Here is a 21090-nt window from a genome sequence, read left to right as displayed (position 1 = left end):
CAAAACACAAGTCTATTGAAGTTCATTGCTTGTGCTCTTAATCACTACATCACACTAACATCTGCTTAGAAGAATTAATCACTTGAACCAATAAAAAAAGTTATATGAGATTAAATTAATACATTTTTCTTACAGAGGCCGTGATATGAAGAAAGCTATGCTGTAAGTTTTCTGTATCTGCCGATTAGATTTATAATCTCAAGGCATTTTGTAATCAAATACAAGTTCCCAAAATTTCCACAAAGAGAAACGTAACTTATATAGTTCTGAGCTGTTCTGCCAGCCATATACCACAATGCAATCTTTCTAATCACTGTGCGACAATGCATAAGCACTGCTTAGTAATATATTGTACCACATGGCTCTGTGTCAGCATTTCTGAGTCATGGCTGTGTACCTATAACAGTCAAGTGACATATGCTCTAATGGGGTCTGACTCACTTAAATAAGTCCATTAACTTGACAAGTTTGATTTTATAAAGCTGAAGAGGACTCTCTGAGCTCTGGTTTTTTTTCATCTCTATATAAAACTATGGTATGGGTTCAAAAATATCCCTATGACGCTGTGTGGTTGCTTAACTCCTCTCCTTTTTCATCTTGAATTAAATTTCTCAAACATATAGTGTGCCCTTGCTGTGTCCACCTCTTACTCCACACTCACTTCTCCATCCCCTGAGCCTGTACTCTGGCTTCTGCTCCCTCCATGTCACTGAACTTACCCACGACCTCCTACACCCTTTTCAGATATTACCTGACTTGGTTTCTCTGCAGAATTTGATGCTATTTGGCTCTCTATTCTTCCTGATATTTTCTCTCCTCTTGCATTCCACTATGGCATTCCACCTTGGTACTTCTCTTACCTTTTGCTAGTTTTTGGTCTCTCTTGCTGGTCACATTTTTTCTTCTCTTTTGATGAGGATATAGTATACTTACTCCCCTTTCTCTTTCAAGTCTACACACATCCCTAGATGATCTCATCAGCTGTCATGGCTTCCAATATGACCTTCGTGGTGGTGACTCCCAGGTTGATGCCTCCTGAATTCACACCAACATTCCAATCACCCCTATATGGATGGCTGGGGCCACGTAAACTCTACCAAGTCCCAGAAGTGAATTTATTACCTTCCTTTATTCTTGTGTCCATGAATGGTGCCATCTCCCTATTACCCACAATAAAACCTAAAAGTCTCTTTAGATGTTTTCTACTGTGTCCTCCACATCCAACCAGTCACCATGTCTTGTTGCTTCTAATTCCTAAACATCTGGGGACCCCATAATCTCCTTTCTGAGTATTGATTATGTTTCACCTGAAATATTGAGCTATCTCCATAAAGGGTCTCTTAATTGAACTCACCATCTGTCTCATTTCCATGAATCTATCCTCCACCCTTCTGCCTTGGGGATCTTTCTAATGTAATCTGAATAAATCTTAGGGTGCCCAATGCCCATCTGAGCTTGATGTGGCATTCAAAGAACTATACCCCAATGACCAAAGGTAATTAAAAATACTTTCAATTTTCACTTATATATCTGGAAAAACATCAAAAGAGGTCCTGTTCTTCATCCTAGACACTGCCTCCCCAAATCCTTTTTCTCAGTTATGCATTAATTTAAAGAACAAGGTAAATTTATATACACTGGCCTGAACAGCTAAAGTGATTGGTATACTCTTAAGTAAAAAAACACAAGTTGGCCGGGCGTGGTGGCTCATGCCTGTAATCCCAGCACTTTGGGAGGCTGAGGTGGGCGGATCATGAGGTCAGGAGTTTGAGACCAGCCTGGCCAATATGGTGAAACCCCATCTCTACTAAAAATACAAAAAAACTAGCCAGCTGTGATGGCATGCACCTGTAGTCCCAGCTACTCAGGAGGCCGAGGGAGGAGAATTGCTTGAACCCAGGAGGCAGAGGTTGCAGTGAGCTGAGATTGTGTCACTGCACTCCAGCCTGGGCAATAGAGGGAGACTCCATCTCAAAAACAAACAAACAAACAAACAAAAAAACCAACAACAAAAACACAAGTTGAAGACAAAGATGTATATCAAAATTCCATTTTTGTTTTCCAAAAAGTGCATGTGGGCCAAGCGTGGTGGCTCATGCCTGTAATCCCAGCACTTTGGGAGGCTGAGGCAGGCAGATCACTTGAGGTTAGGAGTTGCAAGACCAGCCTGGCCAACATGGTGAAACCCTGTCTCTACCAAAAACATAAAAATTAGCCAGGTGTGGTGGTATGCGCCTGTATACCAGCTACTCGGGAGGCTGAGGCAGAAGAATCGCTTGAACCTGGGAGGCGGAGTTTGCAGTGAGCCGAGATTGTGCCACTGCACTCCAGCCTGGGCAACACAAGAAGACTCCATCTCAAAAAAAAAAAAAAAGTGTATGTGGAATCCACCCCACCTGCTCACCACTGGGTGCCTGTGCACATTGTCCACTGGATGCCACCAGTGCCCCTGTGCATCACTGGGGAGACCTAAAGACAGCATGCCCCTCTTGCCACCAGCATCCATGCAGGGATTGACCCCTGCCACCTGCCACTGCTGATGTGCAACATCCAGGGTCCTGAGAAGAAGCCCACCCCACCTGTTGCTGCTGGTACTAGTGTGCATTGTCTGAGGCCTGGGGATAGATCTGCTCCACCCACCACTACCGGCATTTGCACACACCATCAGGGAACCTGAAGACAGGTATGTTCCACCTGCCACTGGCATCCACACATGTTGTCTGGCAGCTTGTGGATCGACCCACCCTGCCCACTCCACAGGTATCTGTGCATGCCATCTAGGGGCCTGAGGACAGGCCCACCCTTACCCACCACCACCACAACTGGCACCCGAGAACTGGCCTGCTGACTGTTTCTATTCCCAGCAAAGTCTCACCACAGCCTCTACTAACAACCATTGTCTAAGCCACTGAAGAACTCACAGACACCACTGATGCTGATTATAGTTTACAAAACCACATGGCAACTATACCACTGTGTCCACCCAGAATCACAGCCAAAGCACTCTACCCAACCAATGCTATAGTTAAATCTATAGGAAAAAGTCTTCCTATGACAGCCAATTCATAAAATTGGATGAAACAGCTATTACACCAGATGTATAGACATCAACATAAGGACAGAAGGAACATGAAAAGGCAAGAAAACATGACCACTGCAAAGGAAAGCAATAACTCTCCAGTAATGGATCCCTCAAAAAAGGAAGTTTATGAAGTGCCTGAAAAATAATTCAAGATAATGATATTAAAGAAACTCAGTGAGATATGAGAGAACACAGATAAACAATGAAAAGAAATCAGAAAAACAATTTATGATCTGAATTAGAAATTCAAAAAAGAGATAGATGTAATTTAAAAAAAGAGACAACAGAAATGCTGGGCTGAAGAATTTATTGAATAATATAAAAAATACAATTGTAAAACTTCAACAATAGACAAGATCAAACATAAGAATTTCTGATTTCAAAGACAGCCCTTTTGAAATAACCCAACCAAGCAAAAAGAAATAAATAAATAAGATAGAATAAAAAACAATGAAAAAAGCCTGCATGATACATGGCACACCGTAATGTGACCAAATATTTAATTTTTAGGAATTCCACAGGACGAAAAGATAGGCAAAGTCATAGAAAGCCTATTTAACTAAACAAAAGCTGAAAACTTCCCAAGTCTTGCAAGACATATAGACATCTAGATATAGGAAGCTTAAAGATCACCAAATAGATTCAACCCAAAAAGGGTTTCTCCAAGACATATTATTGTCAAACGTCAAAGACAAAACAAGATTTCAAAAAACAGCAAGAGAAAAGCATTACATCACATATAAAGGAAATTCCTATCACACTAACAGTTGATTTCTCAGCAGAAACCTTACAGGCCAGGAGAGACTGGGATGATATATTCAAAGTGCTAAGAGAGGCAGAGATGGAGCAAGATGGTGAAATAGAAGGCTCCACTGATTGTCCTTCCCACAAGGACATCAATTTAACAACTACCTATATACAAGAAACAAAAAAAAAGCTTTCATAAGAACCAAAATCAGATGAGTGCTCATGGTACCTGATTTTAACTTTGTATCACTGAATGAGGCACTGAAGAGGTAGAAAAAAAATAGTCTTAAATCTCTGACACCACCTCTCCTTAACTCCTGGTAGTAGCAGCGATGTGGTGTGGTCAGTGTTACTATGTGCTGCGGGAGGGACAGCACAGCAATTGTAAGGCACTAAACTCAGTGCTGTCCTGTTATGGCAGAAAGGAAAGCCAGACCAAACTCAGCTGATGCCCACCCAGGGAGGGAGCATTTAAACCAGCCCTAGCCAGAAGGGAATAGCTGATCCCAGTGGTCAGAACTTGAGTTCCTACAAACCTCACCACTGTGGGCTAAAGTACTCAAGAGCTCTAAATAAAGTTGAAAGGCAGTCTAGGCCACAAGAACTGCAACTTTTAGGTGAGTCCTAGTGCTAAACTTGGCCCACAGCCAGTAGACTGGGTGCAGGAGGGGGGCACACAACCTATTGACACACCAGCTGGGGCAGCTAAGGGGGTGCTGGCACCACCTTTCCCCTAGCCCCAGGCTACACAGCTCTCCAAAAGAGATCCTCCCTTCTGCCTGAGGAGAGGAGAGGGAAGAGCGGGGAGGATTTTGTCTTGCATCTATCTTGGATACCAGCTCAGCCATAAGAGGATAGGGCACCAGAGTTGGGAGGCCCCAATTCCAGGGCCTAGCTTCCGGATGATGTTTCTAGATATACCCTGGGCCAAAAGGGAACCCACTGTCTTGAAGGGAAGGACCCAGTCATGGCAGCATTCATCACCTGCTAACTGAAGAGCCCCTGGGCCTTGAGTAACCACCGTGATACCCACATACTATGTCAAGGGCCTTAGGTAAGACTTTGAGACTTGCTGGCTTCAAGTGAGACTCAGCACATTCCCATGGTGGCTATGGGGCAATACTTCTGCTTGAGAAAAGCAGAGGAAAAAGTAAAGGGGACTTTGTCTTGCACTTTAAGTACCAGCTCAGCCACACTGGGGTGGAGCACCAAGCAGTTTCTTGGAGTCCCTGATTCCAGGACTTGGCTCTTGGATGACATTTCTGGACCTTTACTGGGCCAGAGAGAAGCCCACTGCCCTGAAGGGTGAGTCCCAGCCCAGGCAGTATTCACCACAAGCTGACTGAAGAGTGCTTGGGCCTTAAGGGAACATCAGCAGTAGTCTGGCCGTACTCCCCCACAGGCCTGTGGTAGTTGTGGCCATGGGATGAGGCTTCTCTGCTTTTGGAAAGGGGAGAGAAGAGTGGGAAGGGCTATGTCTTGTAGTTTGAGTGCCAGCTCAGCTGCAATGCAGTAGAACACCAGGTAGACTTCTAAGGTTTTTGACTCTAGTCCCTGGTTCCTGGACAGCACCTCTCAATCCACCTGGGGCCTGGGGGAACTCATTGCCCTGAAGGGAGGATCATAGGACTGGCTTTGCCACCTGCTGATTTTAGAGCCCCAGAGCCTTGAGCAAACATAAACAGTAACCAGGGAGTATTTCCTTGGGCAAGACCCAGTGCTGTGCTGGCTTTAGGGCTGACCCAGCACAGTCACAGTGGTGGTGGCCATGGAGGTGCTTGTGTCACTCCACCTCCAGCTCCAGGTGGCTAAGAAGAGAGAGAGAGACTCTGTTTGGGAGAAAGTAAGGGAAGAGAATAAGAATCTCTGTTTGGTAATCCAGAGAATTCTCCTAGATCTTGTCCAAGACCATCAAGGCAGTGCCTCTACAAATCTGCAGGAACTACAGTGTTACTGGGCTTTGGGTGCCCCCTAAAGCAGATCCAGCTTAGATCACAACATCCAAGACCTTTTGAACATATGGAAATCCCTCTCAAGAAGGATGGGTATGAACAAGCCCAAACTGTGAAGACTATAATAAATACCTAACTCTTCAATGCTCAGACACAGACACACATCTACAACTATCAAGATGATCCAGGAAAACATGACCTCACCAAATGAACTAAATAAGCCACCAGAGACCAATTCTGGAGAAAGAGAGAAATGTGACCTTTCCAACAGAGAAATCAACATAGCTATTTTGAGGAAACTCAACGAAATTAAAGATAACGCTGAGAAGAAACTCAGAATTCTATCAGATAAATTTACCAAAGAGATTGAAATAATTAAAAAGAAGCAGAAATTATCGAGCTGAACAATGCAATTGGCATACTGAAGAATTCATCAGACTCTTTCAATAGCAGAATTGATCAAGCAGAAGGAAGAATTATTGAGCTTGAAGATAGGTTATTTGAAAATACAGTCAGAGGAGACAAAGAAAAAAGAATAAAAAACAGTGAAGCACACCTACAGAATCTAGAATATAGCCTCAAAAGGGTAAATCTAAGGGTTATTGGCCTTAAAAAGGAGGTTGAGAAAGAGATGGCATAGAAAGTTTATTCAAAGGAATAATAACAGAGAACTTCCCAAACCTATAGAAAGCTATCAAAATGCTAAAGGAAAACAACAACCAATCTGTCAACCAAGATTACTGTGGCAAGCAAAGCTGTTTTTCCCAGATAAGCAAATGTTGAGGGAATGTATTATCACTAGACCAGTCCTACAAGAAATGTTTAAGGGAGTCCTACATCTGGAAGTGAAGGACAATATCTACCACCATAAAAACACATGAACATGTAAAACTCACAGGTAGAGCAGATATACAAATGAGAAAGAGAAAAGAGTCAAATGTTACCACTACAGAAAATTACAAAATCACAATGATAAAAAATAACAGAGGAAGAAAGAAACAAAGCATATACAAAACAACCAGAAAACAATTAACAAAATGGCAGGCATAAGTTCTCATCTATCAGTAATAACCTTGAATATAAATGGGTTAAATACCCCACTTAAAAAATACAGACTGCTGAATGGATTAAAAAAAGAATGACCTAAGTCTATGCTGCTTACAAGAAACTTGCTTCACCCATATAGACACATATAGATTGAAAGTGACTTCACCCATATAGACACATATAGACTGAAAGTGAAAGGATGGCAAAAGATATTCCTCAAAGACAGAAACCAAAAGCAAGTAAGAGTATCTATACTTACATCAGATAAAACAGACTTTAAGTCAATAACTGCAAAAAGAGCCAAACCAATTAGACAGGAGAAAGAAATAAAGGGCATCCGAATTGGTAAAGAGGAAGTCAAATTGTTACTGTTCACTGATAAAATGATCGTATACCTAGAAAATCCTAAAGGCTCATCCAAAAAGCTTCTAGATCTGATAAATGAATTCAGTAAAGTTTCAGGGTACAAAATCAATGTACACAAATCAGTAGCACTGGTATCCACCAACAATGACCAAGCTGAGAATCAAATCAAGAACTCAACCCCTTTTACAATAGCGACAAAAAATTAAAATACTTATGAATATACCTAAGCAAGGGGGTGAAAAATCTATACAAGGAAAACAATAAAACACTGCTGAAAGAAATCATAGACAACACAAACAAATAGAAACACATCCCATGCTCATGGATGAGTAGAATCAATATTGTGAAAAGGACCTTACTGCCAAAAGCAATCTACAAATTCAATGCAATTCCCATCAAAATACCATCATCATTCTTTACAGAACTAGAAAAAAAATCCTAAAATTCATATGGAACCGAAAAAGAGCCTGCATAGATAAAGTAAGACTAAGCAAAGAACAAATCTGGAGGCATCACATTACCCAGCTTCAAACTATACTACAAGGCTATAGTCACCAAAACAGCATGTATAAAAATAGGCATGTAGACCAATGGAATATAATAGAGAACCCAGAAATAATGCCAAATACTTACAGCCAACTGATCTTTGACAAAGCAAACAAAAACATAAAGTGGGGAAAGGACACCCTATTCAACAAATGGTGCTGGGCTAATTGGCAAGCCACATGTAGAAGAATGAAGATGAATCCTCATCTCTTACCTCATATAAAAATCCACTCAAAATGGATCAAAGACTTAAATCTTAGACCTGAAACCATAAAAATTCTAGAAGATAACATTGACGAAATTCTTCTAGACATTGGCTTAGGCAAAGAGTTCATGACCAAGAAATGCAAAGCAAATGCAACAAAACAAAGATAAATAGAGGGAACCTAATTAAACTAAAAAGCTCCTGCACAGCAAAAGAAATAATCAGCAGAGTAAACAGACAACTTACAGAGTGGGAGAAAATATCCACAAATTTGCATCCGACAATATCCAGGAAATAGCCTCAAAAGGGCAAATCAAGATCCTGGATATTGTCCAGGATCTACAAGGAACTCAAACAAATCAGCAAGAAAAGAACAAATAATCCTATCAAAAAGTGAGCAAAGGACATGAATAGACAATTCTCAAAAGAAGATATACAAATGGACAACAAACATGAAAAAATACTCAACATCACTAATTATCAGTGAAATGCAAATCAAAACCACAATGAGATACCGCCTGACTCCTGCAAGAATGGCCATAATTAAAATATATATAAAAAATAGATGTTTGTGGATGTGGTGAAAAGGGAACACTTTTACACTGCTGGTAGAAACGTAAACTAGTACAACCACTATGGAAAGCAGTATGGAGATTCTTTAAAGAACTAAAAGGAGAACTACCATTTGATCCAGCAATCCCACTACCAGGTATCTACCAAGAGGAAAATAAATCATTTTATGAAAAAGACACTTGCACACACATGTTTATGGCGGCACAATTGCAAAAATATGGAACCAGCCTAAATGCCCATCAACCAACAAGTGGATAAAGAAAATGTGGTTTATATATACCACGGAATACTACTCAGCCATAAAAAGGAACAATTAGTGGGAGCTAAGCTATGAGGATGCAAAGGCCTAAGAATGATATAATGGACTTTGGGGACCCAGGGGGGAGAGTGTGAGGAGGGTGAGAGATAAAAGACTACATATTGGGTACAGTGTACACTGCTCAGGTGACGGGTGCAACAAAATCTCAGAAATCACCACTAAAGAACTTTTTCATGTAACCAAACTCCACCTGTTCCACCAAAAACTATTGAAATTTTAAAAATGAAATTTAAAAAATAGAATTTAAAAATTAAAAACTGTAAAAAGAGACAACATTATTATATAATGACAAAGAGATCAATTTAACAAGAGGATATAATAATTCTAAATATATATGCGCCTAACCCTGGAGCAGCCAGATATATAAAGCAAATGTTATTCGATCTAAAGGGAGAGAGAAGCCGGGCATGGTGGCTCTCGCCTGTGATCCCAGCACTTTGGGAGGCTGAGGTGAGGTGGGCGAATCACTTGAGGAGGCTGAGGAGTTCGAGACCAGCCTGGCCTACATGGTGAAACCCCATCTCTACTAAAAAATAAACTAAATAAAGTGAAATAAAATAAAATAAAATAAAGGGAGAGATAGACTCTAATACAATAGTAGCTGGGAACTTCAACCCCACTCTCGTGTTGGACATATCATCTAGAAAAAAAATCAACAAAGAAATATTGTGTTTTTTGTTTTGTTTTGTTTTTCTGAAATGGAATCTTGCCCTGTCACCCAGGCTGGAGTACAGTGGCATGATCTTGGCTCACTGCAACCTCCGCCTCCAGGGTTCAAGTGATTTCTGTCTAATTTTTGTATTTTTTAGTAGAGATGGGGTTTCACCATGTTGACCAGGCTGGTTTCGAACTCCTGACCTCAAGTGATCCACCTGCCTCAGCTTCCCAAAGTGCTGGGATTACAGGTGTGAGCCACAGCGCCTGGCCTCAACAAACTTTTAAAAATCAAAATCTTGTCATGTATCTACTCAGACCACACTTGGAATAAAACTAGAAATCAATACCAAGAGGAACTCTGGAAACTGCACAAATACATGGAAATTAAACAACATGCTCCTGAATGACCACTGGGTTAATGAAGAAATTAAGAAGAAAAAGAAATTGAAATAAATGAAAATGGAAACACAACATACCTATGGGATACAGAAAAACAGTGCTAAGAGGGAAGTTTATAGTAATAAATGCCTACATCAACAAAAGTAGAAATATTTCAAATAAGCAATCTGAGGATGCACCTCAAGGAAGTGGAAAAACAAAAACAAACCAAATCCAACATTAGAAGAAGGAAAGAAATAATGAAGAACAGAGCAGAACTAAACAATATCAAGACAATATCAAGCAATACAATATCAAGCAATACAATCAACCAATGAAATGTAAAGCTGGTTTTTTGAAAGGATAAACAAAATGGATAAACTGCTAGCTAGACTAACCAAGAAAAATAAGAGAGAAGACCCAAAGAAACAAAATCAGGAATGAAAAAGGAGACATTGCAACGGATTACCACAGAAATAAGAAAGATCATTAGAGACTATTATGAACAACTATATGCTAACAAATTGGAAAAGCAAATTGTTTTGGGAGGAAGTGGATAAATTTCTGGACACATACAACTTACCAAGATTGAATAAGGAAGAAGTAGAAAACCTGAACAGACCAATAATGAGAAATTAGATCGAATCAATAATGAAAAGTCTCCTAAACAAAGCAAAGCACAGGACAAGATTGCTCTACTGCTGAATACTACCAAACTTATAGAGAACTAATACTAATACTTTTCAAACAATTTTTAAAAATTGAATGGGAGGAAATTATTCCTGACTCATTCTATAAGGCCAGCATTACCCTGATACCAAAACCAGGTACGGACACAACAAAATAAGAAAACTACAAGCCACTATCTCTGATGAATATAGATGCAAAAATCCTCAACGAAATACTAGCAAACTGAGTCCAACAGCACATCAAAAAGATAGTATAGTGATCAAGTCATATTTATTCAGGGATGCAAGAATGGTTTAACATGTGCCAATCAATAAATATGATTTATCATGTCAACAGAACGAAGGACAAAAACCATATGATCATCTCACTAGATGCAGAGAATGCATTTGATAAAATTCAACATCCCCTCATGATGAAAACTCTTAACAAATTAGGCATAAAAGAAACATACTTCAACATAATGAAGGCCACATATGATAAACCCGTACCTAACATCCTACTGAAAGGAGAAAAGCTGACAGCCTTTCTCTATGAACTGGAACAAGACAAGGATGCCCAGTTCCACCATATTATTCAACATGGCACTGGAAGTCCTTGCCAGAGCAATCAGGCAAGAGAAAGGAATGAAGTGCATCCATTTGGAAAAAAGGAAGTCAAAATGTCCTTCTTTGCAGAAAGTACTCTTATATATAGAAAAACCCATCAAAAAACTCAGAATTGATAAACAAATTTAGTAAAGTTGCAGGATACAAAATCAACTTATAACAATCAGTAGCATTTCTGGCTGCGCGTGGTGGCTCACGCCTGTAATCCCAGCACTTTGGGAGGCCAAGGTGGGTGGATCACCTGAGGTCAGGAGTTCAAGACCAGCCTGGCCAACATGATGAAACTCTGTCTCTACCAAAATACAAAAATTTTCCAGGCATGATGGTGGGTGCCTATAATCCCAGCTACTCAAGAGGCTGAGGCGGAAGAATTGCTTGAACCTAGGAGGTGGAGGTTGCAGTGAGCCAAGATTGTACCATTGCACTCCAGACTGGGTGACAGAGTGAGATTCCATCTCAAAAAAAAAAAAAAAAAAATCAGCAGCATTTCTAAACACCAATAATGAACTAGCTGAAAAAGAAATTGAGAAGCTATCCCCCATCTACAATAGCTACAAAAAAGTAAATAAAATACCTAGGAATAAATTTAACCAAGGAGGTGAAAGAACCCTACAATGACAACTACAAAATACTGATGAAAGAAATTGAAGAGAACACAAACAAATGGAAAGACATCACGTGCCCATGAATAAGAATTTATATTATTAAAATAACTATACTACACAAAGCAATCTATAGATTCAATGCAATCCCTATAAAATACCAATAACATTCTTCACAGATATAGAAAGAAAATTGTAAATTTTTCTGGAACCACGAAAGAACTTGACCTTGAATATTCAAAGCAATCATGAGTAAAAAGAACAAAGCTGGAGGCATCACACTACCTGACTTCAAAATATAGCACAAAGCTATAGTAAACAAAACAGCCTAATACTGGAATAAAAGCAGACACATAGCCCAAAGGAACACAATAGAATACCCAGAAATAAACCCACCTATTTACAGACAACTGATTTTCAACAAAGGTGTCAAGAACATACACTGGGGAAAGCACAGTCTCTTTAATAAATGGGAAATGCTGGGAAAACTGGATATCTATACGCACAAGAATGAAACTAGATCCCTGTCTCTCACTAGATATAAAAATCAACTAAGAAGGGATTAAAAACTTAAACATAAGACTCAAAACTATAAAACTACAAGAAGAAAACATACAGAAAATGCGTTAGAACATTGGTCTAGAGTCTAGACAAAGGTTTTATGGCAAAGACTTCAAAAGCACAGGCAACAAAATAAAAAATAGACAAATAGGACTATATTAAACTACAAAGCTTCTGCACAGCAAAGAAAACAATCAACCGAGTGAGGAGACAACCTGTAGAATGGGAGAAAATGTTTGCAAAATATTCATCCAACAAGGAACTAATATCCAGAATATAGAAGGAACTCAATCAACAATAAAAACAAAAACAAAACAAAATAATCCCATTAAAAATTGGACAAAGACATTTCAAATAGACATTTCTCAAAAGAAGACATATGAATGGCCAACATATCTATGCAAAAATGCTCAACATCACTAATAATCAGAGAAATGCAAATCAAAACCACGATGAGATAACAGCTCACCCCAGTTAGAATGGCTACTATCAAGAAGACGAAAAATAGCAAATGCTGGTGAGAATGCAGAGAAAAGGGAACTCTTATACACTGTTCATAGGAATGTAAATTAGTACAGCCATTACAGAAGACACTATGAAAACTTCTTAAGAAACAAAAAGTCGAACTACCATAAAATCCAGCAATCCCACTACTGGGCATTTACCCAAAGGAAAGGAAATCAGTATATCAAAGGGATACCTGCACCCGCATGTTTATTGCAGCACTATTGACAATAGCCAAGATATGGAATCAACCTCAGAGTTCATCAGTGGATGAATGGATAGACAAAATGTGATACATACATGCACACACACACACACACACACACACACACAGAGGAATACTGTTCAGCCATTTGCAGCATCATGGATGAAACTGGAGGTTGTTATGCTAAGTGAAATAAGCCAGGCACAGAAAGACAGATATTGTGTGTTCTCACTCATATGTGGGTGCTAAAAAAGTTCATTTCATGGAGGTAGAGAGTAGAATGATGGTTACTGTTGTGGGAAGTCAGGGACCCCGAATGGAGGGACTGGCTGAAGTATGGCAGAAGAATGTAAATTGTGAAGATTTCATGAACATTTATTAGTTCCCCAAATTAATACTTTTATAATTTCTTACGCCTGTCTTTACTGCAGTCTCTGAACATAAATTGTGAAGATTTCATGGACATTTATCACTTCCCCAATCAATACTCTTGTCATTTCCTCTGCCTGTCTTTACTTTAATCTCTTAATCCTGTCATCTTCATAAGCTGAGGATGTATGTTGCCTCAGGACCCTGTGATGATTGCGTTAACTGCACAAATTGTTTAAACAATATGAAATCTGGGCACCTTGAGAAAAGAACAGGATAACAGCAGCGTTCAGGGAACAAGGAAGATAACCATTAGGTCTGGCTTCCTGAGAGCCACGCAGAACAGAGCCATATTTCTCTTCTTTCAAAAGCAAATAGGAGAAATATCACTGAATTATTTTTCTCAGCAAGGAACAGCCCTGAGAAAGAGAATGCGTTCCCAGGGGGTAAGTCTCTGAAATGGCCACTCTGGGAATGTCCGTCTTTTACGGTTGAAGATAAGGGATGAAATAAGCCCCGGTCTCCGGTAGTGCTCCCAGGCCTATTAGGACAAGGAAATTTGTAATCCTAGCTACTCAGAAGGCTAAGGCAGGAGAATTGCTTGAACTTGGGGGTGGAGGTTGTAGTGAACTGAGACCCTGCCACCGTACTCCAGCCTGGGCAACAGGTGCAAAACTGCATCTCAAAAATAAATAAAATAAAATGAAATAAAATAAAAAAGATAAGAGGAAACACATGCTGAATGCCTACTGTACAGGTGGGCATTGAACTAGGTCAAGATGGTACCTGTCATAATCTCGGTGCTCCTCGCCTCGAAAACAGCTCTGCCCTAGTCCTGTGCAGAGGGATCAGTCACTTTCCACACCATAAAACTCCACTCCTGGACCACTGATGCCCCAACCAGGGATGAGAGCTGACGCCAGATCACCCCACCCCTGAAGAATCAGCAGGCTGTGAAAGGCCCCACTGAATCCGTTCCACCCAATCAGGGTTGATGGTGATTAGCTGGGCATATTAGATTCTCTGCAGAGAATTTTAACTCAAAAATACAAGGGGAGACAGGGTTAGTGGCAAAAGCAGAAGATAGAAAGATGCATGGCAGGAGCCCATCAGGCACAGATTGCCATGAATAAACAGAAGCAATGAGGTAGAGAAAGGTGCAGAGTGGAGAAGGAGGTTGGATGGGAAAGGGGTGGGAACTGACCCAAACAAGGGCAGGGGGAGGGAAGAGGGAGGCAAAATATTCTGTTCTCAGAGCCAGGCTTCACTCTTACTACTACATGGGTCTCCATCAGGCCCAGCTGTGGCTGTTTCTGTGCAGTCTGGTAGGCAGGACCTGGCTGGGTGTATCTGATCTTTCTGTTGCAGATGCCTTCATGATAAACCCCTAATAAATCACCTGATAAGCCTCCATGATAAGCTTCATAAGGCTTCATGATAAGCCTTTATGTTAAGCTTCATAAAGCTTCATGATAAGCCTTCCCATTAAACCCCAATAAATCGTCTTCGGTCCTCCAAAGCCTGCCTAACACAGGGGCTCTACTTTGCCACCTGGGTTAAAATTTTCTCAGGCACTTGGAGGTGCCCAGGCGTGAAATGGCCTGCAAGGTGGTGGAGCTGGGCTGTGAACTCAGTTTCCAAAGCTCATGGTGGTGGGGCTCTGTTCATGGCATCCTAATGTCTAATGCCTTAATTGATAAGGCAATGAATAAAGCTAACTGAGTCAACCGCAGCCTCTTCCCAGGTTATGCAATGCAGGCTCTTATTCAATACAGGCTTAGTTTTTATAAATCATATGTTTCCCTTTGCAGAAGACTGCAACTCTTCGGTAATCTTCGGGATGGTACCAGATGGTATCCCAACCCCTGTGTGTATGTAGCCAGCTCATTTCAACTTGGTGACAGTGATATAGGAGGCAAGGAGGACAGAAAACGACTAGATTATGTTTATGGTGGTTGGTATTGTATGATTAAGTCATTGTTTTGTCTGCCCTGAACCTCTTTCTCCCTCCTCTTTCTTGAAAATTAATGATTTATAATTGATGCATAATTGTATATATTTATGGGGTATCATTTGATGTTTCTGTGCATGTGTACATTTGCACAATGATCAAATCAGGCTAATTGCCATATCCATCACTTTCAACATTTATCGTTTCTTTGTGATGACAACATTCAAAATATTATCTTTTAGCTATCTTGAAATATACACTACATTGTTTTTTGCTGTAGTCACCCTACTGTGTAAGAGAACACCAGAAATTATTCTTCCTGTCTAACTGTGATTTTGTACCCATTGACCAACTTCTTCTGGTACCCCTCCTTCTCTCTACTCTCTCCAGCCTCTGGTAAGCACTATTCTACTCTCTACTTCTATTAAATCAACTATTTAAGATTCCACATATGAGTGAGATCATGCAGTGTCTGTCTTTTTGTGCCTGGCTTATTTCAGTTAACATAATGTCCTCCGGGTTAATTTATATTGCTGCAAATGACAGGATTTCCTTCTGTTTTGTGGCTGAATAGTATCCCATTGTGTATATCTAGCACATTTATTTTATCCATTCATCTCTTGATGTACACCCAGGTTGATTCCATATCATGGTCATTGTGAATAGTTCTGCAATAAACATGGGGGTGCAGATGTCTCTTCATTGCACTGATTTCCTTTCCTTTGGATAAATTCCCAGTAATGGGATTGCTGGATCATATGGTAGTTCTATTTTTAATTTTTTGAGGAACCTCCATACTTTTTTCCATAACGGCCATACTAATCTACATTCCGACCAATGGTGTATAAGCATTCCCTTTTCTCTGAATCCTCGCCAGCATTTGCTATTTTTTGTCTTTTTTATAACAGCCATTTAACTGGGATGAAGTGATATTTCATCATGGTTTTGATTTGCACTTCTCTGATGATTAGTGATGTTGAGCATTTTTTCATATACCTGTTGACCATTTGTACGTCTTCTTTGGAGAAATGTCTATTCAGGTCTTTTGTCCATTTTAAAAATCACATTATTTGGGGATTTTTGCTTTGAGTTCCTTATATATTCTGGATATGAACCCCTTGTCAGATGTATAGTTTGCAAGTACTTTCTCCCAATCTGTAGGTTGTCTCTTCATTTTATGGTTTTCTTTGCTGTGCAGAAGCTTTTTAGTTTGAGGTAATCTCATTTGTCTGTTTTGGTTGCCTGTGCTTTTGAGGTTTTATTTTTTAAAAAAGCCTCGCCCAGTTCAATATCATGAAGAAGTTCTTCTAGTAGTTTCTTCTAGCAGTTCCTGTTCTTACATTTAACACTGTAGTCCATTTAGAACTGATTTTTGCATGAAACATGCTTCTCTGTCCACACCAGCAATGTGGTTTGAATGGGAGCTGGCAATTGCAGACTCCAGACTCCTGGCTAGAGTTAAATTGGATCAGGAATGGGTATCTGCTCTTTCTTCTCTCCTACATCCTGGGAAAATAATGATAGCCCCATCCTATTCACCTTTCATTAGTCCAGGCATGGACCAGCCCAAGGCCAGGCCAATCAGAGCACTTCTCTGGGTTTGTCAACTTGGAGCTAATAAGGATGTTCAAACGTGTGGAGAACGTTCACTCCCTCCACTCCCTTCACTCCACTCCTTCCACCAAAAAAAAACAAAAGTGGAAAAATCAATTTGTAACATAAAATTAATACCTTAATCATTCTAGATGTATCACTCAGTAGTGCTAAGTTCTGACTGTTTCAGGTTGCTGTGTAAACAATCTCTAGGACTCTTTTCAGCTTGCAAAATGGAAACTCTGTACCCATTAAACATCTTCCCATTTCCCCTTCCCCTCAGTCCCTAGTAACCACCATTCTACTTTTTGTCTGTATGAATTTGACTATTCTGAGTACCTCATATGAGTGCAATCATACAAAATCCATAGTTTTGTAGTTCTCATTTACACTAAAAGAATGATTTTAAGAAACTCTACTGAACTGAAATTGCTTGCTTACAGTTTATAAATTCTCTGAATATATTATAGTCTGATTATTTAACTGCTGTAGGATGATCAGTCCTATTTTACTTTTTGGAATTTCCCAAATGAGCCATGGTAGACAGCCTCTTCATTAATCTTCATAATGACTGTACCAGATGGTATCCTGAGTCCTATGTGGATGTAACCAGCTCAGTTTCAACTTGATTACAGTTCTGCTTCAGTGGCTGAATCTGTACACTAGCTGTCCTTCAGTGAGGACAATTTGCCCCCTGGGGACACCTGGTAATGTTTGGAGACATTTTTGGCCATCATAACTGGGGGATGGTGCTGCTGAACATCCTGCTGTACACTCAGCAGTCCTCTTCAGCAAGGAATTACCCAGTGAAAACGTCCAGAGTATCACAGTTGAGAAATCCTGATCTACACAGTAGTGATGTTTCTCTGCTTCACACTGACCACGATTTTCCGATCAAGGAATCACAGGGAACATAATGGAACTGAAAAGCGTCTGCTTGTCCCGAAAAGAGACCTAGGGAGGTTCTAACTGCTTCAGTCTACAAACAACAAAAAGATTTCTGAACGGTCCTTTTCCCTGTTTAGTGATTCCAAGACTTCAGCTTAGGTGAAAGTTTTATAACCTTTTCCTACATCTTACTTTAAATTTGTGGCATTTTGTGATAGAACCACAAATTGTACCAGTATTCTGGTTTTTTTGGAGAGAACTTTTTGGTTAGAATTCCTTCTTTTAGTTATTATGCAAGATTGAAACTCTCCCCTCTCAAGCGGTCTGGAAGATGAATATAATCCACAAATTTATTTCTTTGCAGCAAATATCTCCATATTAGTACCACCATGTAGAAATTAATCCAAAATATATAGTGCCCAGATAATTCTCTCTACTTGGTAGCCAACGTCTTGCAATAGAAATCTTCAAAATTCCAAGTACTAGTATTTCCCTGATTTCCCAGAAGAGGAAGTGAAACTAGGCATGTTAGATGTTATTTAACAGTCTAATTCAGAAGTAATCGAGAAAAGTCACGGAATCTAATAAGCTAGTTAGCAACTAAATGAATCCCTGAGTTTAAGTTAGATACCTAGTGATGTAGTTAACTTCTCTGTATTGTTAAACAAAAATCCTGAGAGGCCACTGTTTTGGGCTGAGCTCCTATGCTATGACCCCAACAGACCAGACCAAACCAAAATGGAATCACTCATGCTAAATGCCAATAATTAAACTGAAACATTAAGGAAGCAGGGAGATTCCAAACAGACCAGTTTCTCCTGAAAACATGGGATTCCAGTCTATCTGAGTTAGAACAATAAGGAGGTTTCCTCTGCTTCAACGCTTCCAAAAAAGTAACCAGAAGTGACCTGATGTTAACCAATCAGTCCTTTTTTTCTTGAGACAGGGTCTCCTTCTGTCACCGAGGCTGAAATGCAATGGTGTGATCACGGTTCACTCCACCTCCCAGGCTCAAGTGATCCTCCCACCTCAGCCTCCTGAGTAGCTGGGACCACAGGCATGTGCCATCATGTCCAGCTAATTTTTAAATTTTTCGTTAGAGACAGAGTCTCCTTATGTTGCCCAGGCTGGTCTCGAACTCCTGGGCTCCAGCCATCCTGCCTCCTTGTTCTCCCAAAGTGCTTGGATTACAGCATGAGCTACCATGCCCAGCCTCAGAGTGTTTTTATGATGTTTTGTTTCCTTGGTCTCCCTGTGACTTAGGGCAAGTACGGCTACCCCCTCTTAGGAGAGGACACTAAAGGCCTGAGTGTCCTGTCTCAGGTCCTCAGTCACTCCAGGACAGAGGCCCAAACAGAAGCCAGATCTTGGGCTGTTGAAGTTGCCCTTTGTTCATCCTGAGGGCACGACTGCTGTGTTTACAGATTATCACATAGGGATTTTTTAAAAGTATAATTGGCTAAGTTTCTTCTTCAGATGCGTAAAAGAATCTGCCACCCAGGTGCCTGAAGGTGTGGTACCTGGGCAACTAAAGGTCTATGGGTAATCAATTTATTCCCAGAGTTAGGATTGGAAAAGCTCAAAGAGTATGATGAAAATGTAAGTAGTGTGTGCTAGACTTCTAGACTGTCTGTGAAATCAGCAAAATCTCAGAAAAGCATAGAAAACATAAAAGACTTTAAAGAGGTGCATCCTGTCTGCCCTTGGTTTTCATCCGAGCTGTCATTCAAGGGCAGCCCTCTGTAGAGAAACGACCCTGGACTCAGTAAGCAGCAAGGTTTAGGGAAGCACACAGCCCCTGAATGATCAACCTGGCGGTCGCTTGCCTTGTATTCTTTTAGGAGTTAAAAATCTTTCTGAAAGGTGCTGGGTGAATTGTGCCTTTGTGATTTGTTTGGTGGTGCTCTGAAAATTCCTTGTCTCCGTTCCTAATTTTAGAGCCAGCAGCTGTCACTGCTTTGTTCTAACAAGTCAGTAATTTTCCATTCTCCTTGCTTCCTTGGATTTCCTTTCTATATCTAATCACTCACTCTGCAGGGGCTTCTAACTTGGTCTTCTCACTTAAAAATTTTTATTATTAATTTTTAAATTTATAATTGGACCTTGTCATTTTTTTAAAAAACCCAAAGTAGGATGTGCATGTCACATATTCTGTCATTTGGTGTTTTGTTATTTCTGTAAGTTAGTAATTGCTTTTATTTTTGTATTTTTAGTAGAGACGGGGTTTTGCCAAGTTGGCCAGGCTGATCTTGAACTCCTGACCTCAAGTGATCCTCCCACCTCAACTTTCCAGTGTTGGGTTTACAGGCTTGCCCACCGCGACAGGCCTAGTAATTGCTTTTAAAAAGTTAAAGTATTACCTTTTATTTTACCTGTATACATTGTACTTATATAAACCTTCTTACAGTGTGTGATAGACATAAAGTTTTATCATAAAATGTTATGGCATTCGGTGTTTTGTTTGTTCGTTTGTTTGAGACGGAGTCTCGCTCTGTCGCCCAGGCTGGAGTGCAGTGGCGCGATCTCGGCCCACTGCAAACTCCGCCTCCTGGGTTCACGCCATTCTCCTGCCTCAGCCTCCCAAGTAGCTGGGACTGCAGGCGCCCGCCACTGCGCCTGGCTAATTTTTTTTGTATTTTTAGTAGAGACGGGGTTTCACTGGGTTAGCCAGGATGGTTTCGATCTCCTGACCTCGTGATCCGCTCGTCTCGGTCCCCCAAAGTGCTAGGATTACAGGCGTGAGCCACCGTATCCAGCCGGCATTCAGTGTTTTTTATCTTCACTGCGCCCAGCCGGCATTCAGTGTTTTTTATCTTCATTGCAGCAGGGTTGCTTTTGTTTGTTTCTTATTTGGCCATTTATTTATTTTTAGGATTCTATGGGTACCAACAGAATTCCTTGAAGGTGTTTTGCAGGTGGTATCATAACTTTATTTTTCTATTTTAATTTTGCAGTAGTCTGGGATTTGCTTCAAATTAATCCAGATGGAGGGGAAGGGGATGTAGGTTAATGATACAAGACTGGCCATGGTAACTGTTGACGTGGATCATGGGAGCATGGTGGTTCATTATACTACTCTGTCTACCTTTGGGTATGCTGGACGTTTTCCATTATAAAAAGCTTTGAAGATCTTTACATCGAGATTATTTCTAATACTCTTCCTTTAATTAAGATAAACTCATTGTACAAATATTGCCATCTATAGGTGGAAAATATATTTGTTTTGATTTGGATAGGCTGCAACATCAAA

General features: G+C 40.3%; 1 protein-coding gene across 4 annotated transcripts in view; it reads right to left on the bottom strand.

Annotated features, from left to right (window-relative positions):
• GINS3 (GINS complex subunit 3) overlaps window positions 1-21090 on the bottom strand; it is a 109064-nt gene that overhangs the window by 36737 nt on the left and 51237 nt on the right. The window lies entirely within an intron of this gene.

The sequence above is a fragment of the Pan troglodytes genome, chromosome 18, assembly GCF_028858775.2.
Source record: "Pan troglodytes isolate AG18354 chromosome 18, NHGRI_mPanTro3-v2.0_pri, whole genome shotgun sequence".
Classification (NCBI taxonomy): Eukaryota; Metazoa; Chordata; class Mammalia; order Primates; family Hominidae; genus Pan; species Pan troglodytes.
Note: the sequence above shows the minus strand (reverse complement) of the source record. Positions and strands in the feature narration are given on the sequence as shown.